The sequence below is a fragment of the Thermobia domestica genome, chromosome 14, assembly GCF_964235325.1.
Source record: "Thermobia domestica chromosome 14, izTheDome1.hap1.1, whole genome shotgun sequence".
Taxonomy (NCBI): domain Eukaryota; kingdom Metazoa; phylum Arthropoda; class Insecta; order Zygentoma; family Lepismatidae; genus Thermobia; species Thermobia domestica.
In genome coordinates this window covers 114,492,509-114,515,203 of record NC_137467.1, presented here as the reverse complement: position 1 = coordinate 114,515,203, position 22,695 = coordinate 114,492,509, and the positions used below count along the sequence as shown (strand labels likewise).

The following is a 22,695-nucleotide window of genomic DNA, read 5'->3' as shown; positions in this document are numbered from 1 at the left end:
GTGGGTTTTCTGCACACCACAAACGTGAGTTCTTGGCATTGACATAACCTGATAAATGGAACCAGTCCTCATCAGTAAAAAAAACATAATCCAAAACATCGTCAGACTTGTCCATAACCAACCGTGTAAACCATTCACAGTACAGCACTCGTTTTACACTGTCGGGAGGAAGTAATTGCTGCACCGCTCTCACCTTATACGGGATAAGACGCAGTTTCTTACGAGCCGCCTTTTGTGCCGTACCAACACTTATTGCTTTTTCCTGGGCAAGTTTTCGAAGTGGTTTATGGGGGCTACGTTGCATTGCTTCCGATATGTGTTGCAATTTTTCTTCACCGAGCGCTGACGGTCTACCACTTCGATCATAGTCCATTACCGTTCCAATGTCTAAATTTATCGATCAGTGCCCTTACAGTATGACGATTCTGAACAGGTTTATCCGGAAACCTAGCTGCAATCTTATCTTTGACTGTCTGTCTCTACTCACCTTGTTCACGGAACACATGTTCAACCAGGAATATTCGTTGTTCCAAACTTAACACCATTGTTTCAGAGACCGCTAACTAGATGCAACAATCACTTCAAAGTCACTTTGCCGATTGGAATCTAAGAAAGGAACTTTACACAAGGCGATAATATAGCAGTGTTGCAAACCTTCGCATAAAATTTTATTTCATGTGGCTTTGAATGCGAATTTGACGTGCCACGATTCAGGTGTATAGAGGCTTTTTGAACGCTCTGTATATGTTATGTTACATTGTTTCTCATTTTCTATTGCTCTCCATATATTTCACAAAAGCATACATGACTTTTTAAGCTTAACATTTTTCGACAAGAGATTTTTAAAGTGAATTATATCTCAAATGCCATGCTTTTAGTTTACATTTAATGTTTCCTGGATTTTATTTTGCTTTGTTTCTACATATTTCACAGCACTTCGTATTCCGACAATATCTATATATTATTATTTAATTAATGTTTATCATTTGATTCAGGGGGCTGTTACATTGCTCACATCTGCTTCTTGGGGTCTCTCCACCAGATCGACTCAGTGATACTTATGGTGCTTGAGGTCTCTCAACCATTCTGACTTAGTGGTAGAGTACATGCTAATTTAATCTTCAGCATAATGACTCAGTGATAGACTGCTTCCTTGTGCTAGTTTTGGTCCGATTGAATTTTGAACGTACTGACTCAGTAATAAAGTAATTCCTTGTACTACTTGAAACTTTCTCATTTAATCTTCAGCATGATGACTCAGTGATAGAGTGCTCTCTTGTGGTAGCTGAGATCTCTCTACTATAGTGGCTTAGTGATAGAATGCTTCCCCTCCTACTTGAAACTTTCTCATTTAATCTCTAGCATGATGACTCTGTAATAGAGTATTTATCTCCTGTATGTTCTTACTCATTAATTTGTGCGAAAATCACATTTCCACTTGATTTATCTTTCATCACGAATAATTTGTCTTAAACAGTGAATTGCTAACCTAATTAAACTAACTAAATAACTATATACCTTATGAAACTGAGGTTCAATGCCGCGTTCCAAAAATCTCTCCACTGACTTCTATCCTTAGTCAACTGAATCTACTTTGTACTTTGTACTGCGAAATCCATCTTAATATTATTCTCCCATCTCTGCCTAGGTCTTCCTAATGGTCTATTTCCTCTTTTATGGTTAAAATTTTGAAAGCATTTTCAGCCATGTTACATGACCTGCCCACCGGAGCCTCCTATACTTGATGACCCTAACAATACTAACTACATAATTCATCGTTATGAAGTTTCCCTATTTTCCTTCCTCTTAGGTAGAAATATATGTTTGAGGAATTGCTAACCTATTCGGTATAATTGTTTAACTAGGACTACAGTGACCCACGTAGCCTAGTCGCTAACGCTCCCGCTTTCGGTGTGAGCGGTCCCGGTTTTAATTCCCGTTGGAGACAGTCGGTCGAAAAAGTGTAACAATTTTTCAGGCCCAAAATTTAAAGGAGGTTTTCCTGAGTTTTTCCTAATTCACACCAGGCAAATGATGGGCTGGTACCTAACTTATATGTCCCTAATCTTTCCCTTTGTCCGGATAGTGTGTTCAACTAGGGATGTCAACCCTCAAACGTGACGGGCTCAATGGCCATAAGATCTTTGGAGCCCAGAAATCTAAATCATACATCCTAACTTGTACTACTGACACCAAATGTTACATCTCATCGAAGGTATGTTCTATCTGTAATATTATACACCCTCACAAGCTGTCAAAATCATGAAATCACTCAAAGTAGTGATAGTATCTAAACTTTTTTTCTACAGGGATCAGATTTCTCATTAAAATATTCTAGTTTGTTTCAGAGATCACCATAATTTTTTATACCCATATTTCTTCAAATGAATAAATTTGGCCGTAAAAAGACGATTATTTTTACAAAGAATATAATAATTTAAGTAATTTATTCACAAGTAACAAAGTTTCACTGATCACTCGTTTGCTTTGGATTATCATACTGTTTGACTGAAGACAGTATTTTTAAAACCAAAACATATTTAACGTAACGACAAACACGTGAGCAAGGTACTGTGTTATCCTATCTCTATAAAATTTAATGAATCAAGCTATAGCTCAAATTCATTTTAATGGTCTTAGAATTTCTCCATGAAACTTTAATCATATTCTATAATGATGAATAAGTCCAAGACAGAGAATATTTGTCTTTACTGTTCGAACACAAACACATACATATCAGGAACGAAAATATTTTACTTAATTATTAAAGAAAGAAAAAGTGAAAGAAAAGCATGAAATCAGACATTCAACTGCGTGAGCAGCATAATTAGATTCCAGTTTCCGCTAATTAAACATTGTGTTAGTCCAACACAATAACTAAAGAAAAAAAGCTCACTTCTGAAAACGAAAGGGTAAGATAAGAAATTTTTCTAATAACAGCACAAGTGTGACAGGAAACCATGTGATCTGCATATTTCGAGTTCAACTGTCTATTTTTATCCGTCGCTTGCAATACCACATCAATCTGTGAAACCCTGTGAGAATTTTTTCTATGATATTATAATATAAGAAGAATACGATGGAAACCGAAAAACATATTTCTTGCTTGCTATATTTTTACTAAAATGAAACAATGTTGAATACAATTCAAAGAAAAGATTAACCTCAAATCTTCTAGAAACCATCTAAAAAGCGTTGCAATGTTGCTTCTATTACCTCTACCACTTTCACTTTTCTTGAAAAGAACCAGTCAATTCAATACAACAACTCTTTTCCTAAAAATGAGCAGCCAAAACTGAAAACCGGCTCATAGACGAGCGGAGAGGAGGAAATGAGGGGTTATTCAACTCAGCTAAAACTTGCTTTTCAAACTCACAATGACCTTCACCTTAAAGGTTATGAATAGGAAACGCTTCTGAATCAAAACAAACTATCTATTCGTTAGCAGCAATAAATAAACAAACAATATTTTTCATTTAGTTTAGTCAAATATTTACAGTTTTACGTAATATGGACGGTCATCACCAATTTCAGCACTTGTTTTTCTTTTCCTTTTAAAGGACATCCATCTTAGCTGATTGATTAACTAAACATTTAACGTACATTGCGAATTTTTTTCCTATATATCATGTTTCATATGTTTACAAATCAAAATAATAATAATAATAATAATAATAATAATAATAATAATAATAATAATAATAATAATAATAATAATAATAATAATAATAATAATAATAAAATTTCGTCATATCTACATTTGGCAACGCTAAATCCCACTTCAACTTGTCGTCAAGTTCGAATCCTATGTTATGCTGTAGGTACATGTCTCATATAACTTAGCTGTTATCATCAGATTCTACCAGGAATCTAAGTTCCGTAAAAGGAAACAATCACCTATTCAATATAATTGGTCACTGTATTCTTCTTCTCATGTCATCGTCTTGTTCTTCTGTGGATGTTGATAACTTCTATTACAGGATTTCAAACTACTTCACTTTCTGTTTCCAATTTAAAAATAAAAAATGTCTTATTCCACTTATTCTTAATGTGTGTCAGATAATCTATTTTCAAGGTATATTTTAAGTGGTTCGGATCTCAGGTTAATCTGTCGGTGCATGTTTCAAATAGTCTTGTTTAAGTGGTTCGGATTTCAAGTTAATCTTTAGGCGCATGTCTCAAATAGCCCTATTTAAGTGGTTTGGAACTCAAGTTAATCTGTCGGTGCACGTCTTAAATAACATTATTTAAGTGGTTCAGATCTCAAATTAATCTGTAGGCGCATGTCTCAAATAGTCTTATTTAAGTGGTTCGGATCTTAAGTTAATCTATAGGTGCATGTCTCAAGTAGCCCTTTTTGCTGAAAAACAAACAAACAAACAAAAAAAAACAAGTCACAATTTAAGTAATTGAAATCACATGTTAAGCTGCAGGTGCATGTCCCATATACTTTTGAAGTTCTTAAAAACAGTTTTTTTTTCAACAACAACAAGTAATAAATTCATCTTTCTTTTCTGTTTTACATATACCATTCAAAAAGGGGGATTATATTTCCTTGAAACAAAACATCAAATTTTGATCACAGCTATAATTAGATTATTTTTTCTTTTATTTTCTATTTACACTGATTTTTCTTTCTTTGTACAGATTTTTATTTCTATGGAAGACTGAATACATCCTCATTATTATCTGACCAATAAAATGCGTTTTCAACATATAAAAGAGTTGATTTAAAATTTTCACAATATTTATATATGCCATTCGGGATAGATGTCGATACTTTTATAATTACACTCCTCGCTGGAAACATTTTCTATTATATACCAAAGTCTTCCTTCTTGTAATTCCTCAATGTAATTCATAACCTCACAATGATCCATTCTGCAATGAAACAAAGACAAGAAATTATCAATAATTGGAATTTACCATTCTATACAATCTAACTTAAGTATCCTTAGGGCTAACTAATTATCAAAAGGAGGTAAATCCTGTTTTAATTACCCCAAAAATCAAAATCTCAACATTTTGCTAATGGTATTGCTGTAATACTATTAATTTTTGATCTTTTAAGCAAGTATCATTTGCAATAAATAATAACTTAAAGACCAGGCTTCAGTTCTACATAATAAAAGTATAAGTAATTTAAATTTTATGGATCAGTCTTGTAATATAAATCTACTATACACCTAACCAATTAACGTGCAGCCCCTTGCCTTCAAACACCTCGAGTCTCATTCCCAGCGGACTTTGAGATAGGATAGGACATAATTCACCTATCTTCATACCTCAAAGGAATGATAAACTCAGCTGAACAATTTTTGACGGTACGATCAAATTATTTCGTTACGAAAAACAACATTGATTTTCCACATGATATCGATTTTCCGTATGACTTGATGTTATCCTTCAGATTAGATAATCCAACAGTACACTGAAACATAATGGGTTGCCTGCCATATAGGGATTATACAAATTTTTCCTTCTCGGATTCTGTGCTCTCCGAGGAACGTCATCCTTCATATTGTAAATGGACACAATAAGTGTAGATGTCAAAATTCTATATCCTAAACCCTAAATATAATTTTTTCATCTAATTTCAGAATTCTTTCTCATACTCACATTTATTGATATATACACTTTCTACGTTACATGTTGTCTTTTACTGTGAAATCGTTCGATCGAAATAGTGGAAAGTTTTTTTTAAAACCAAGCAGCATGTGTGAAGATTCCCTTTCATTGAATTGTGTGCACGTTAAGAGAACTAACAGTTTAACATAATCTTCGATGGCAAAACCTAGAAATCAAAATTGTAAAATCCTGTCTTCTCTAGAGTGATCCAATTACTGTCTAAATTTCCGGCTATATTCCTAATCCAATAATAATATGAATAAGTGGGCGCAGCGATTTAGTGTTAGAGCCTTCACCTCCGATGCAGGGGTCCCTTAATTATTTTAACATTATTCATAAGAAACATTACAGTTTGGATCTTCCATAAACACAGTGCTTCTACATTTTCTCGGGGGACTCTTCCCGCTTTCATTATACTTTGATCCAATATAACCATTATAATCGTGGGATGTAAAATTAAGATTTTATTTTATCCCAATAACATTACTAAAAGTTTGAATAATAATAATTCTACTATAAATTACTTATGAACAATACATAAATCAATCAAAATAAGGTTACGTTATCAAATTATAGAACAAAAAGCAAAGCCAATCTAAGCTTACCAAACACTTCTAATTATTTAGAAACGTAAGAAAATATTGTTCTTAAAAAAATTTCTTAAGATCATGCCACGTACTAAATTAAGGTAATGATTAACTTCTTATTCAACAATCCAATTCAATCATTCTGTCAATACAAGGAAAAACACAAACAGGAGGACCAAATGTAGAAAAAATTCGCATCAACAAGATTCAATCAATTAGTCTATCATAAATGTATCTACTCTTTCCGTTAAATTCACTGAATCGTTATTATTTATTCATTTATTTTTGTTCGAACAACCTAATAACCAAATACATGGGTTAACTCTGATTCTAACATCTACTATTTCCACTAAATATTAATATAAAGATTTCCTTCATTCATTCACTACAAATAAATGCTCAAATGGCAGCCAACATACATACAAACAAACATCACTTTGTATCTTCCCACGAATAGTATGCCCGCTAAGGGACAATATTGGACAATATTGAAGATAAATAATTCTATTTACTAACATTCTACAAAAAATCTAATTCCACCCTATAATAATTCAAAACTTAATCTTAGCCCTCTGTAAAACTATAAATTTCGTATATAGTTTCCTCGGGAATTGTCGGTTGGTGTGCAAACCTGTGTTTGATTCCAGGCGTAATCTCATGTGCTTCGGATCCCATGTTAATTAGTAGATCCATGTTTCATATAGCTTAGCTGCTGCACAAAAACGAAAAAGCAATTTTTAATAATCGGATAATGTACACCTTGTCTCAAAAAGGTTGAGCGCATTCTTTATTGGTGTTTTGAGGCAAAAATTTTCTAAGTCCAGCTTCGGGTATCTTCGGGAAAAAGTAAGCCAGGTTCGAACCTCCAAGCCAGCCTTTGCAATCGGGAAAAAGTTTGCAGATGTGTTTTTCTTCTTTTAAATATAATAAGACTTGTTACCAAGTGTTTAAAAAAGCAACATTGATTGAAATACTTAATGATACAATATTTCGAAACCTTTTTTTTCAATCTCAGCACATGCTTGTTTGTCATTTAGCTCTCCATACGTAATGGAACATTTAAATACGTTAACGAATCTTTCCATATGTAAAAGAATGCTCAAAGTTAAGAAATAGAACATAATTATCGCCTGAGTACTAAAATAAAAGTCAAAGTAGAACAGAAACAGCGTTTGTAATGGATATGAATGTCATAATTATCTTGAGATCCGTTATACATCGCTAGAAGGTTGTGTTAGCTCATTGGTAAGCTGTCGGGTTTCAAATCATAAGTTTGAGGGTTCGAATCCCGTCTAGGCTAATCCTTTTTTTAAAATTATATTTTCCGCAATGCATGAAAAATTATATAAAATAATTACATTAGAATACATAAGTTGTGTATATATAACATAATCATTGCACAACATAGTAATTATTATGTTTAAAATATAACATCTGAGATAATTTTCACAGTAGGTCGGTATTATATATGAGGATGTAAATACAAGTTAGGAAAATCATTTAATAGCAATAAATAAGTTATGTAGTGTATTTATTTGCATCTATTTGTCATACAGATGTATGACAAATATTCTCATGAATGATATCAATATTCTCATTACAGCATGTCATTTACATTCGTGAAATACAATATATTCCTACGGATATAGAAAGTGTATAAACAGAGTATCCAAAGTCGTATCCTGCTTCAAGACACATAACTTTTCCCGATCCCCTTAACGTCACGGGAAGAAACACAAATTCTCTTTAGAACGGAATGTCGTTACTTAGAGTCTCATTCGAATACGTTGAATATGCTTTTGTATATTCATCTCTCTCTCTCTCTCTCTCTCTCTCTTTCGCTTTGTTTATGTGTGTGTGTGTGTGTGTGTTGCGGGGTGATGGACTACATAATGATGAAAAGATGCGGGTTTTCTTCAAGGGCGCCGATCCTGAGGGGGCCCGGGCTCCCCAAAACTCATGTGGGCTCCCTATTGTATTTATGAATATACAATATTTGACATAATTAGAGTGCAATTTGTCTTAAAATCCTGATATATATACCTTCTGCATCTGAATGCCCTCCCCCCCAAATTTACAGAGAAATCGGTGCCCTGGGTTTTCTTGCGTTACGTGAGTGATCCGGGATTCCAGGTCGGAATGTCAGGGGATTCTGGTATGGCTCAAAGTACTGTCTATGACTACCTGAAAATGGATTGTTTCCGGAAGTGTGCGTAATATACAAACAGGAAAGGCAGAGTGGCAAGAACAATATACATTTCCGGGTGCTATCGGAGCACTTGACTATACACAAGTGGCATTAAAGAAACCTAGTATTTTGAAGAGTAATACGTTAATAGGAAGAGCTATTTCGTGGCTAAGCGGTTAGCGTACATGCCTTTGGCATAGGAGACCCGCGTTCGATTCCCGGCAGGAGCTCATGTGGTTTGGATTCCACGTTAATCAGTGGGTTCTGTCTCATATAGGCACGCTACTGAAAAGGACGTTAAACTAATAATCAACTCAACTCAACGTTGATAGAAAGGGTGTATAAGGGTGTATACATGAGAATGTATTTAGTTTATGTCAAGGCGAAAGGGGACACGTATGGTGTGGAAAACGCAATCAGATGGACGTGATTTATGACGTGGGTGGCTGGACTTTTTAAAAAAGAAAACAAAGGAGCCAAGTGTTTGATTTTGTTCTTAAAGCCAAACAATCTACAAAGACCTTGGATAACACGTGATATGCGCTTGTCGTGTTAATCTTGATATTGCTGGATTCCAATCAACATCCATCAGCTCAAATAGGTTCATTCCCATGGTTTTAGTATTACTTTCTTCTTTCCCGTTTTTTTTTTAATTGTTTTCTTCTTTTTTATTTTTCTTTTATTCTCGCTCGAATATTAAAGATTCTCTTTTGAGTTTGTGTCTCAGTCGTAGATGTATTTGATATTTCGGTGCATTTCACTGTAATTACATTCAAAGCTTCGGCTTTCCTTCGTTTACTTTCTGGTAGCTGTGACTTTGAAAGTACCACTGGAAACTCTTTTACAATATCCACAAATGCACTTTGATTGAAGCTATCGTTGCTACTTGCCCCTTCCATGGCTTTTAAGATACTACGCCATAGATTAAAAACAACGAAATGACTGCGCGATGAATGGGAGAAATGAGTAATCACTTCTTTTATTGATATGACTCAGTGCTACGTGCAGAGGAAGCGCGAGTAAACGTTCATAAATCTGGAGCAGACTAGACCTGAGTAGTGGCTTGTTTTATTGATACGAAATTGAGGGAGGAGATTACTCCAGCTGTAGTTACTCCGATTCTCGAGCAGGACTTCTCAGGAGTAGTTACTTATTTTTATTGATATCACCCATTGTCATCGAATACCAGAAATTGAAAATCGTGTTTCTTCAGATTGGGTTTGCGTGTTCATGTTAGCTCACTGGTAGAGTACGGACTTGCCAATAAAGAGGTCTTGAGTTCAAAGCCTACAGCTAATTATCATTCTTTTGTTGGTAGGATTGCACAGAAATCGGATACAAGGAGTGGTTTACTTCTAGAAATATTTTCAGAAGCGTTTAAGTAGCCCTGAAAAGGGCTGTTTTCGGGAGTTAAGGCGGGGACATTAATATTGTGTCCAAGACCCTTCTGAATTTATTACACGCTCCATTCTTCTGGGCATGGAATCTATTACATGGGTGACAAATCTATCTCCTTCCCCTACCTCCAGCCATGCTTCGGAAACAAGATGCCACAGGTCATCCTGAGTTCTTGGTGGATCTGCCTCAGGCCAACTTTCCCTTAGAGTACGCTTCACTTCTGCCCACATATTTTGCATGAGATTGAGGTCTGCTCCACGAGCGGCCAGTCGATTAAATCAATCTCAGGGTGCCCTGCGAACCATTCCTGAATCACACGGAAAGTATGTATTGGCGACTGGTATTGCTGGAACTGAATTACACCATCAGGCTGAAATACTCGTACAGATAGCACCATGATATTACTGATAATGTCTAAGTACTGAGCATTGTCCAGATGTCCTTCAATTCTATGAAGCTGTCCTGCTCCGCGACTAGAAATCCAACCCCAACATAAAATAGATACATGGCCACTGCGATTGCAAGCAGCCACATATCCATGGTCATATCGGGTGCCTCTCGGACGATACACAAAACGGCGTCCCTCCTTTGATGTTGTGAATATGGACTCATCTGAGAAAACTACGTTTTCCCAATTGAGACCCACATTCGCCTGTGCAAACGCGAGACGGTAAATTTTGTGGTCGCCTGAGAGTTTTTCCTACACAGCAGCAACACGGCCACGTAACCCAGCATGAAGAAGCCTTCGCAGAGCTGTATGCTTACTACCAGGAAAGAGAGAAACTTCCCTTAGCTGTCTAGACGTCCTTAGTGGGTCTAACCGGGCTTCGTTTACTAATCTCGCATCTTGGGCTTCGGTTGACACATGCGGACGACCAGGAGATCGTAAATTATCAGTCTGACCTGTAGCACCATATTTCCGAATCCATCGCCTTCCTGTAGAGGCCGGGACACCTACTCGCTTGCTAGCTGCAGTTGCAGAATAACCTTCCAACTCCATAAAGTAATTACTGCTGTACGTCTATCCATAGTTACCAATGTTCTGAGCTGTGAGAAGGAAGCAATAGGTAAAAGCTAGTACCTGACGTGTGATTGGTTACTTGCACGACACGCCTATTGTGGGGAATAGCGTTGCCAGATCTAGCATAATGATGCTAGATCTAGCATAATTTGCATGTCTCTAGCATCTAGCATTTTGCTTTTAGCATCCTGCCCAAATCTAGCACAATTTCAGCAAGTTTATCGAAAAGCCGTAAAACCTGGAGATGAGAAAGAAGTTGGTCGTGGGAAGAAAAAGAACGGCAGAAATGTATCCTCTTCCATTGATTCATACAGTCGGTAAACCATACAGGCAGTCTTATTTTTCGAAGTAAGTTCGAAACGTCTTTGGGCTTTTTTGTGGCTCCACCCAGGGTTTTCTAATCCTTTAACTCCGACGCGTGGGCGGAGCTATGGGGGCCATTCTCCCCCCAACTTTTTGACAACTTCATCTTTATTTCTGACTTCATGATCATATTTATTCCTGAAATGACAGCTCCGAGACCGACCAAAAATCTGCCCCCCCCCCCCAGCAGACGATTCCCAACTCCGCTTATGCTGCGAAGTAATTTTCTTTCAAAATATGTAAACAAAAACTTTGCATTCATTTATACGACATATACGCCATTGAATCTGGCAACGACTGCATTAATTATTATTATTATTATTATATAATAATGTAATCAATTGTGTACACCTCCTATAATTGGAGAGATCTCTCTGTTGGAGGAAATAAATAAATAAATAAATAAATAAATAAATAAATTTAGTTGAGTTAAAATTTTGGTGCGTGAAGTATTGAGTTCTATCCATGCATTCTTGCTCTCTGTGTATTTTAAGTTACGTTATCGTATCTCAACTTCGTTTTTTCAAACTCCTGAATTAGTAATTATGAGGATCTAGCATAATTTGACCGAATCTAGCATAAGTTCGATCAGGTTTTGGAATAATTCCGAGCTGTGAGTCTGGCAACGCTGGTGGGGAACGACTTGGTCAACGACTCGCGAAAGAAATCTGAAAATGGTGCGCCGTAATAATAATATTAAAAACAGTTTTTATAAAGAAATATTAATACATACGAAAAGCTGTTTAAAGAATGAATTGTTATACTGACTTTACACGTATAAAAACATATACCATATACCAAACAGATTGAGCAATATGATGATAGCTGTTTTGAGACAAACACTTTCGAAGTCCAACTTCGGGTATCTTCGGAAAACAGTAAACTAAAGCTGCTGGTTCGAACCTCCAAAGCCAACCTTAGTAATCGGGAAACGATGTACAGATATGTTTTTCCTTCTGTTAAATATAATAAAACATGTTGAAATGGTATTAAGTGTAGAAAAAAGTAACATTGAAATACTTAATGATACAATATTTCGAGACTATGTATTCACACTCTCGTTTCGTCATTGTGATTTCCATACGGAAAAGAGCATTTACGTATGAGCTCAGTTATATTTCAGAAGCAGCTTCCGAAAAGCGGTCCTGTTAGCTCAGTGGTACACCACCGAGCGCTAAAATCGTGAGTTCGATACCCGTTCAGGTGAAATTCTTTTATGATATTCTACTTTCCTCAATGCATGAAAATTATGTAAAATAGTTACATTACAATTCATCAGTTGTATATATCAGTTGAATATATATATTCATATCATCAGTTGTATATATCAGTTGAATATATATATTCATATCATTTCACGACATAAGTAATTCTTATCTTTAAAATATAACATCTGAGGTATTGACAGAACGTCGGTGTGTTATGTGTGAATATTGAATACAAATTTAAAAAATCGTGTAATAGCAATAAATAAGTTATGTAATGTATTTATTTGCAGCTACTTTCATCGCAGATAACTTCTCAATATTCGCATTACAGCATTTAGGTAGAGCATATCGAAAATCGGATCGTGGTCCAAGACAAAAAACTAGCTAGCCCCAAACTGTCACGCAAGAAATTCGCGAATCGCAAAAGTAAAGCGGCAATTCCTTAATCGCTCTCTCTCATATCTCTCTTATCTGCATTTATACACATAAAAGTGTATGTATGTATGTTCCAACATAACTCATGTATGCCTAGAGCAGGGTATCTCAACCTGGGAGTCGCGGCCCCTAGGGAATCGCGAAGATAGGCGGAAGAGATAAATGTAGTTAGAATCTAATACCAGAAATTATTTTTAAATATTATTTTTAAATATTATTTTTAATTTTGTTCTGATAAGCATACTTTTATTTTTTATACACACTGTAAAGAACAATAAAAAATAAGTCTACTGAACATTTTCAAAGGGTGTAGAATTCGTGTTACTATTCGGTTCAAAGTCTCTTGTCGTCGCGAAATCTGTCGAGAAATTTGAAGCTTAAAATATACAAAACGATAATCATGCCTGTTGTTCTGTATGGTTGCGAAACATGGTCGCTTACTCTGAGGGAAGAACATAGACTGAAAGTATTTGAGAACAAGATCCTTAGACGAATATTCGGACCCAAGAGGAACGGGAATGGGGAATGGCGGAAACTTCATAACGAGGAACTACATAATTTATACGGTTTACCCAACATTGTCAAGTCTAGAAGGCTTAGGTGGGCAGGTCATGTAGCTAGAATGGAAGAAAGTAGAAACGCTTTCAAAATCTTGACTGGAAGACCAATCGGAAAACGACCATTAGGAAGACCTAGGCGCAGATGGGAGGACAATATTAAGATGGATCTCGCTGAGATAAGAATACAAAGTAGAAACTGGATCCAATTGGCTAAGGATAGAAGTCAGTGCAGAGCTTTTGTGAACGCGGCATTGAACCTCCGGGTTCCATAGGCCATAGAGTTAGTTAGTTAGTAGAGTTGTTTAAAAATGAATTTAAATCAAAGAGGTATGATATAAAACTAATGAGAACTGTATATAGAAATACTAGAAAAATACACATGCAACAAAACCTGCACATTGAAATACAATTAAAATTAAAACCTAATGAGATACCTAAGCATGGTGTAATTTCACTAGTGCAGCAATGTCCGGTTCAATCTTCATGACGAACATTATCAAACCATTTTCAACTGATAAGCGATTTCTTATCTTTGTTTTAATGTTTACCATAAAAAAACACACTTTCACACAAGTGCGATATAGCAAATGGAATTATTACTTTTAAAGCAGCAATCCCCAGACCAGGATATTCTTCTCTCCTCATCAGGCAGAACTTGTCCAAGTCTTCGTTACAAAAAAGTCCAAGTCCTCGTTACAGTTGCAAAGACTTGTCGCATGATCATTCTATTATTTGGTCAAGAAGTTGTGGGCTTAGATCGGATACGTTAATGGCCTCTTCAATGAAGGAGTTTAACATCCATCTTGAACCAGCACCTTCGACATTGGGAATATAGATATTACAGTTACTGTATCCACTGTCAGTGCCGGGCGCCGAAAAAAGGGGCCACACATTTCGGAGGAAGTGTGTTACTCATGTTAGGAAAGTACATGTGCACATGTGTAAAATAGAAGGAAAAACGTAATAAAATGTGCTCAAAATTAAGGAAAGGTAGGGTTTATTTTGAAAATGTTATTGAGCTTCGTGCCAACCATGGTGGCGCTTCGTAGCTAGTCTGTCGACGTCACTCATATATACGGTGACATCGTACTATACTCTCGCCCCGGGCACTGATTTTCCATGGCACTGTTCACTATAAACAAAAAAATGGATTCTACCATTATAGAAATAGGTAAAACAAATTATAAAAGGGTCGCTGGCAAGAGCGTGTGATAAAAGGGGATCGTGATAGGAATTAGATTGAGAACCACTGGTCTAGAGTAATTTTAACCACATTTCTTATAGTTTCAAAAAGATTGCTGTCGGGTTACCTATGGTGAATGGGAGGGGGATACATATAAAAGATTGCTAGAAAATGATCGATATTAGATTCATAGTTTTCGGGGTCGCTTAGATAAATAGTGAGACTTTCAATTTCGCTTAACTCCGATTAAGCTCTCATTAGTAGGGATGGGCACGAACGACTTTCCTTTGAAACTCGACTCGACTCGAAACAGACATCTTTGAGGTCTACTCTTGGACTCGGCGCGAAAAATATCTTCCAACTCGACTCGGGTTAGAGTCAAGTCGAACCAAAACGAGCCAAATCCTGTGTGTAGTCCTACCTAGACAATACATAGACAATAATTATTCTATCATCAATTATACTACTATTACTACAAATAATAATAATAATAATAATAATAATAATAATAATAATAATAATAATAATAATTATTATTATTATTATTATTATTATTATTATTATTATTATTATTATTATTATTATTATTATTATTATTATTATGACAACACCGTGTACAAACATGAACAATAGATGGTTAGTAAAGGAATACTAAAAGCTAGTTGACTGCCGACGTCGGTAGTCATGAACTCTACAAGGCAAAGACATCGTTCATTACTCTAAGCTGTAAGCGTCGGTGGACTACAGATGGTCAACTATTGACCTCTCGCCAGAAATTGGTGGCCCCGCAGCGACGATCCGTGGTGGCCCAAGTTCCATTTTGAAAACTTTACCACCAGCAGCAGAGACGCGATGAAACGCCAACGAACCACAAAATTACTCTCCCGAAATATGTCAAAATGCCTATATGTGTGTTTTGTTTATATTTAGCTGAATCAAAAAAACACAAAACAAATACCCGGGGTGGACGCAAACTATCAATATTACGATTACTAGGCACGTGTTCTCCTGACTTCCCCACGGAAACGATCATAAAAAGCTTGGTTGTTGAAGGATAAATCATTGACGTCTTAATTTAGCCAATCAGACAAACCCCTACATCTCGAGTTCTAGAAGGTGATACCGTGAACCGTTTCAGATTTATTGCTTCCTGGTGGAGTACTATCCATGAGCAAAATTTGAGCATAATAGCCGACATACATCTTCGGTCCCTCTTATCTTTAGTACAATTTTAACCAGAGATGGTGTGGGTCAATGAAAATTTGATCCACGACCCACCATGACCCACTATCACCCACCACCCAAATGCCCCATTGGCCCACTCTGACCCATCAACCATCGTGATCCACTCTGACCCACCACCAACTATGAACCACTCTGAACCATTGCGACCAACTCCGAACCACCAAAACCCATCGACATCAACTCTGACCGATGGCCCACGTCCTCTTCTCCATTGACTAAAGAGGTTACACTTGTAATAAAACAAGACTGTGAAATTATCACTTATCGGAGTTTGAATTTCTACCGTCAATGGCTCAAGCACCTCTCTGTTACAATACTGGTGGGTCTGACCTTTACGATATATAATGGCAAAGTGTTTCTCATCTTCCAAATTAAAATGAATTTAAATTTATCATATATATATATTTCTTTGTTGCCTTACAGACACATTTCAGTAGAAAATAGGGTGAAATTTGAAAGTTTCAAATCAAGGAAAAGTAGACCAACGTAAAAAAAAAAAAAAAAGAGAGAGAGAGAGAGAGAGAGAGAAACTAATTTTCTATATAATTAAGCATGCCGTACTAATTGAAAATGCCAATGTAATTAAGTTTAGAATACAAATTTTATGGCCATTTTTCTCTAACTTTATGGCACCAGCTTCAGCAATTATAAATAGAAAGCAGTGGGTATAAAATTCAAAAAGAACTTTAGTTTGCATTACTCAATTTGTTTCTCAACTAATATCAATCGTTTTCGATTATTTTTACAAATCAACCCACTACCAATTTCCAATATATAGAAAATGCACCCCCGTCCCCCCGCTCATAAAAGATAATTTTAAAAAATGCCAGGACATATTTTCTTTATTTTTAATAAAGAGTTATATGTTGAATTTCAGCTCTCAGTTGAACGGCTTGTAAGATACTAAATTTTTCGCAAAAATTCGGACTTCTACTCCCCCTAAGGATATGTATTATAATGAAAGTGACACGCGTATGGTAACTTCCCAGTTGGGAATGGAGCCTGATTATATACCAAACGTCAATTCATTTGACTTTGCAATTTGACCGTGATGATTACGCAGACATAGTTACTTTCAATTTTTTATGATACATATCCTTATTTCATATGTTACAGATGATTCAAAAATATTTTTTCAAGCAGTTAGCTCCTCTAGAATCTCACAGGCTGCATCCCAAAATCCAACTCCTACTATCCTATGACAATCCAAAAGTGACTGAACTTTTTTTTATTAGAAACAAATGACAAAAGAAAAATGGAGATCTTGAAAGTAAAATGTAGAAAAGCTCGGTGCCCCCAATAACTACATATTTCTCCACCCCTTCATCCCGAACTTAAAAATAAAACTTAATTCGAATATGGTTAATTAGTGAATTTATTACAGTTAAATTCCACTCACTACATGCTACAGCTACAACTATGTAACAAAAAATAACAACTGTGAAACATGTTCTGAATTACTATTAGATTTCTTATGCTATTATTAAACATATTAAAATAGTAAAAGAGGATTGTTCGTGAAATAGTATATTTGCTCTTGATTTATAACTTTTTCATACGGAAAAATTAAAATATTATTCAAGTTTTAAACTTTGCACTCTGCAAATATGTTGCCCTCTAGGCAATGGGACTAATGTGAAATGTGGACTAATGTGGACTAATGGGAAATGCTGCACTGTTAGCGGCGCTGAAAACTTACGATTCGATTCTAATATCGAATGATTTCGATATCTTTATGTCGCTACGTAACCACCCTGGGTGCTAATGGAAGCTTAATTGGACTTGAATTGAAAGTAGAACTATTCACCTAAGCGACCACGAAACTATAGATTCGATACTAATATCGACCCGTTTCTAGCATTTTTGATATGTATCCCGACAGTACTCTTTTTCCAGACTGTAAGAAATATAGTTAAAATTGCTCTAGATATATCAGAATTATGTTGAAATACACACATAAATCCACTTTTATATTCTGTATAAATAGAGAGTGAGCGAGCGAGCGAGCGAGAGAGGGCGACTCAAGGCATAACCACCTCCACATTGCAAAAGCATATATCAGGAATTGAATTGAAAATCTATGTAAAGACTTTCTGCTGTGGCATGCTTCATAAGGACAATTCCAGTCTGCTCACGTGACCTTTGGGGTTCATGAATTTTTTTGCGAGCGTTCCGACTTTGGATTCTCTGTTTATACCTTCTGTTTATGCATCCAATAACTTTTCAAAAACATAAATGACATTCTGTATTATGAATGTTGAGAATTAGCCTCTATATGACAAATAGCTGCAAATAAATACACTACATGATTTATTTATTGCTATTGAACGAGTTTCTTAACTTGTATTTACATCCTCATATATAATACCGACCTACTGTGAAAATTATCTCAGATGTTATATTTTAAACATAATAATTACTATGTTCTGCAATGATTATGTTATATATACACAACTTATGTATTCTAATGTAATTATTTTATATAATTTTTCATGCATTGCGGAAAATATAATTTTAAAAAAAGGATTAGCCTAGACGGGATTCGAACCCTCAACCATATGATTTGAAACCCGACAGCTTACCAATGAGCTAACACAACCTTCTAGCGATGTATAACGGATCTCAAGATAATTATGACATTCATATCCATTACAAACGCCGTTTCTGTTCTACTATGACTTTTATTTTAGTACTCAGGCGATAATTATGTTCTATTTCTTAACTTTGAGCATTCTTTTGCATATGGAAAGATTCGTTAACGTATTTAAATGTTCCATTACGTATGGAGAGCTAAATGACAAACAAGCATGTGCTGAGATTGAAAAAAAAGGTTTCGAAATATTGTATCATTAAGTATTTCAATCAATGTTGCTTTTTTTTAACACTTGGTAACAAGTCTTATTATATTTAAAAGAAGAAAAACACATCTGCAAACTTTTTCCCGATTGCAAAGGCTGGCTTGGAGGTTCGAACCTGGCTTACTTTTTCCCGAAGATACCCGAAGCTGGACTTAGAAAATTATTGCCTCAAAACACCAGTAAAGAATGCGCTCAACCTTTTTGAGACAAGGTGTACGTGCCTTTATCATAAAAAACCTAGCAGAGTTCCCGACAAAAACTTAAATTCCACTTTAGGTCTACGTCTCATATAGCCTAGCTGTTAAAAGGAATGCTAAATTTATCTCGATATATTTCATAAGTGCCTTCCGAAGTTAGTATATAAAACATGATTCAATAATACATTTGTCTTCAGGTAGCTACAAATATAAAATAATAATCCATCTTGCTCGTAAAAAGCTCAACATTCACTTCAGTTCTTAGCTAAAAAAAAAAAAAACTGTATTTGCTGTCTACTGTATGTAATTAACGTCTTCCTAATGCTTGTTTTCAATTATAACCAAAATAACTAAATGAGTTGTTTATCTATATATTGTAAACATAGTTAATTATCAACCAATAATATTGATTTCAAATAACTTCATTCTGTGGTCTTCCATGAAAAATAAGAAATCATGTGTCTCCAATACTAAATATTATATAATAAGAATATGTTTTTCTTACCTGTTGATTCTTATTGCAAACAGTACCCACAAATGTTGGTAATGAAGTAATCTAAAAAGAAAAAATAATTTTATTATACTTGAATGTATATTTCCAACAATAAAAATCATCAAATTGTACAAAAAAATATACTATACTAAGAAAATCAAATGAATCTCAATAATTTTCATATTTATTACAAAATTAGTCCTTTCTGACCTCAATTATTTTTCTGAAAATGAAAAAAAATCATTTCAATGGCTTATATATTTAAGGAAGAAAGAAAATCCACTTTTTCCCTTAAAATTCTGTTTCCAGAACGCTATAACTACATCGTATCAGACAACATGGAAGGATTCGGCAAAAGATATCCGCTATGAAACAAAAAGATGTTAGTGATTTCCAAATGGATTCACATGATCAATTAGAATTACTCTAACAAGATTTTCAAATTATAATAATATTAATTAGTCTCAGGATCATTTCCTATTAATGTTTCATATCTTGTAATCAGTTAAAGAAAGTAAACTTTTATTGCCATATATTTATTTGTAAGAAAACATAATTCAACTTACCTTCAAAATATAAGGGCAGATGAAGTAAGGTAGTCACAGCGATCAAGACAATCACTTAAACTTTCATACTACAAATCAAGAAACGAAATGAAAGTCTCCCTCAAAACTCAGTTTTTATATAAATCAGAAAACCACGCCAACTTTCTCAGTGAAATTTCTTAAAATAAAAAAGGATCCTCTAAAATAATATATAACTGTGATTTACAGGAAAAAGGTTGCCTATAGGTAGTTGTAATATCCGTCCTCTTTTTAAAGAAACACTGTAAACCCATTCTTGTCTGGAATTCTATAGTGTCGTTGACACACAAGCCATAATTTCCAACCCCTCATAATAACAACAGCAGTCAGCGCAATCAAGAATTTCTAAAAAAAAAAAAAAAAAAAAAAATACAATAGACTTCTTAACAAAAGAAACATCGTAAGAGTGCGTCCTTCGCAGTGCCTTATTAACACCCACAGAGTCCAGCAGTGGATTTTTTTTATACAATCTACAAATATATTTTTCTCTTTATATAACTAACGTACATACAACTAGACTCGTTCAAAAGTAAAACGCTTACATAACTTCCGAGAGGGAAATAGTTCGATCGCCAAGCAAGTACTTCTTTTTTTTTTTTTAACATTTTCATGACAAACAATATATTGCATCTGCCGCTCAACCATGATTTCCTCCCCTTACTTATTCCTGCAATCACGACCTTTACATTTTATGAATAAATAAAACCTAGTCTACAGGAAAATATCATGGGACCTTAAACTGAAAGATTCCATTCCATTTACCAACTGTTTGCAAACTTCAGTCTAGCCAGTCTTAGGGAACTCTGTAATACAGTATTCATCTCCGATGTTTAACCCTATATTGCGCAGTGTTAATCCAAATTAACAAACCATGTTGAGTGTGATACTTTGAAAGTCATACCGTAGATAGTGCCACTTCTGTTTCAGATGGTTTCCTTTATGCCGTGCCATCTGTTATGAACACTCATAATTGCATCTCTTTCGGAAGGAGAGGTTTTCCAGCAGTGTCTGTTGCGAGGGCGGATACAGCGTGGGTGAAATGCATTGCTTTGTTTATTTTTGAAGCAAGAGGAGTCGAAAACAGGGAAATTTTTCTTTGAAAAAATATTTTTCTAGAAGGTATGTGTCTGTTGTTTATTTTAAGTGCTTGTAACTTATCACACTAATTTCGTTTTGTATTTGATCGTCCGAAATATGTTTGTATATTCTGATTAACATTGAGCAACTACGAACCTCTTTTACTAAGAATCAAACATTTCTTCGATAGGCCTAATGGAAAGTTTTAAAGGTTGGTTTCTTGCATTCTTTTCTTTGACTTTTGTTGGAATTTTTATTGGCTCATGGAAAGCATTGTTGCGTGTAGTGTATGCTTTCAGTGTTACCAACTTATGAATAAAAATAATATGAAGTTGAACACGAAAAAAAAAATACTAAACGTAACAACGTTATTTCAGACATCTTTCTCTATTATTTTTTCGATTTTGTGTTACTTTGAAAACCTCAGTTACTCTTTCTCTCTCTTTCCTTTCCGTTACTCTTTAGTATTATTTACCGATTTATTGCCCGATAAAGATTCTTGAAGACTGTAAAAGCTTATATTACTTTATCAGATGAGCAAGAATATATTTCGGAAAAACGACTCGTTCAGAAATACATACCTCCTGACAACAGTGAGGATGAGCAGCTCCAGGTAAGCGATAGAGTTAGGAGTTCTAGATTCAGACGATGAAGAATGGCGTCCTAAATCTGAAACTTCAAATGGATCAGAAGATGTGTTCAAAACTATTGTACTCCAGTATTTTACATTGATTTCATTGAAATAGATACTTTTAGATTAGTAAATTGAAAGAATCATTTGCTTTTTTTTCTTTCTTCAGATGAAATAGTAAATGCCAATTCCAGTCAGGCTACAACTGCTGCCAGTCATCAGCCCCAATGGAAAAGAATGTAACAAGAAATTATCCACCTCTTCAGTCACCACATTAGAAATCGCGTTTGTCTTCTCCAAATAAAATCAGATCTCCAATTAAATATTTCCAAATGTTTTTAGTGCTGATATTCTGGATTTAATCGTTCGTGAAAGTATTTTATATTCTAACCAGAAGGACCCCAATAAACCTTTGGAACTAATTAAGTTAGAATTAGAAATATTTAGGAACCGTAATGTTCATGTCCATTTTCGCATACCAAGGACAAGATTGTATTGGAGTTCGTCCTATAGAATTCGCCAAGTTGCTAATAACATGTCTTACGGCATTGTGTTTCACTTCAAAGAAAAATTGTTTACTGTCATTCTATACATAATAGGTGTGATCCATGAAAGATATGTTAGTAATTTCAGATTAGACATACTATGTTTCAGCATACCTTAGAATACATACTGTTTACTAAAGCATGTTATGAAAATCTGCGCAATACTATGTGTAAAGAAAGTCTGTAACGTCTAAAAAAATCTGTATTGGATATCAATGAAAAATTAAACAAATAAGGTTCATAATTGCGCAATGTTAATTCAAATACACAATTCTCCTGACGTCATAAATGTGAAAGTCAAAATTTATTATTAGTTCGGTTTAGATACGCGAATGCAGTAAGAAAAAACATCTAAATATTTTTTTTCTCGAAACAATTAATAAATTGCGCAATATAGGGTTAAGGATTTCCATGGTAATTTTTCAATCATTTCAGTTTCTGATTGACAACATCCCGTTTGCCTTTAATACACGATGTCCCCCGTTCAATATCCA

At 35.0% G+C, this 22,695-nt stretch overlaps 1 long non-coding RNA gene across 1 annotated transcript; it reads right to left on the bottom strand.

Moving 5' to 3' along the window:
- Positions 1-4,586: 4,586 nt before the first annotated feature.
- On the bottom strand, positions 4,587-20,110 carry LOC145670697 (uncharacterized). The gene is made up of 3 exons (XR_014128384.1): positions 19,931-20,110; positions 19,377-19,427; positions 4,587-4,881 (listed from the first exon to the last, which is right to left on the bottom strand). It is a non-coding gene; the product is annotated as an uncharacterized LOC145670697 (long non-coding RNA).
- Between the last annotated feature and the right edge of the window lie 2,585 nt (positions 20,111-22,695).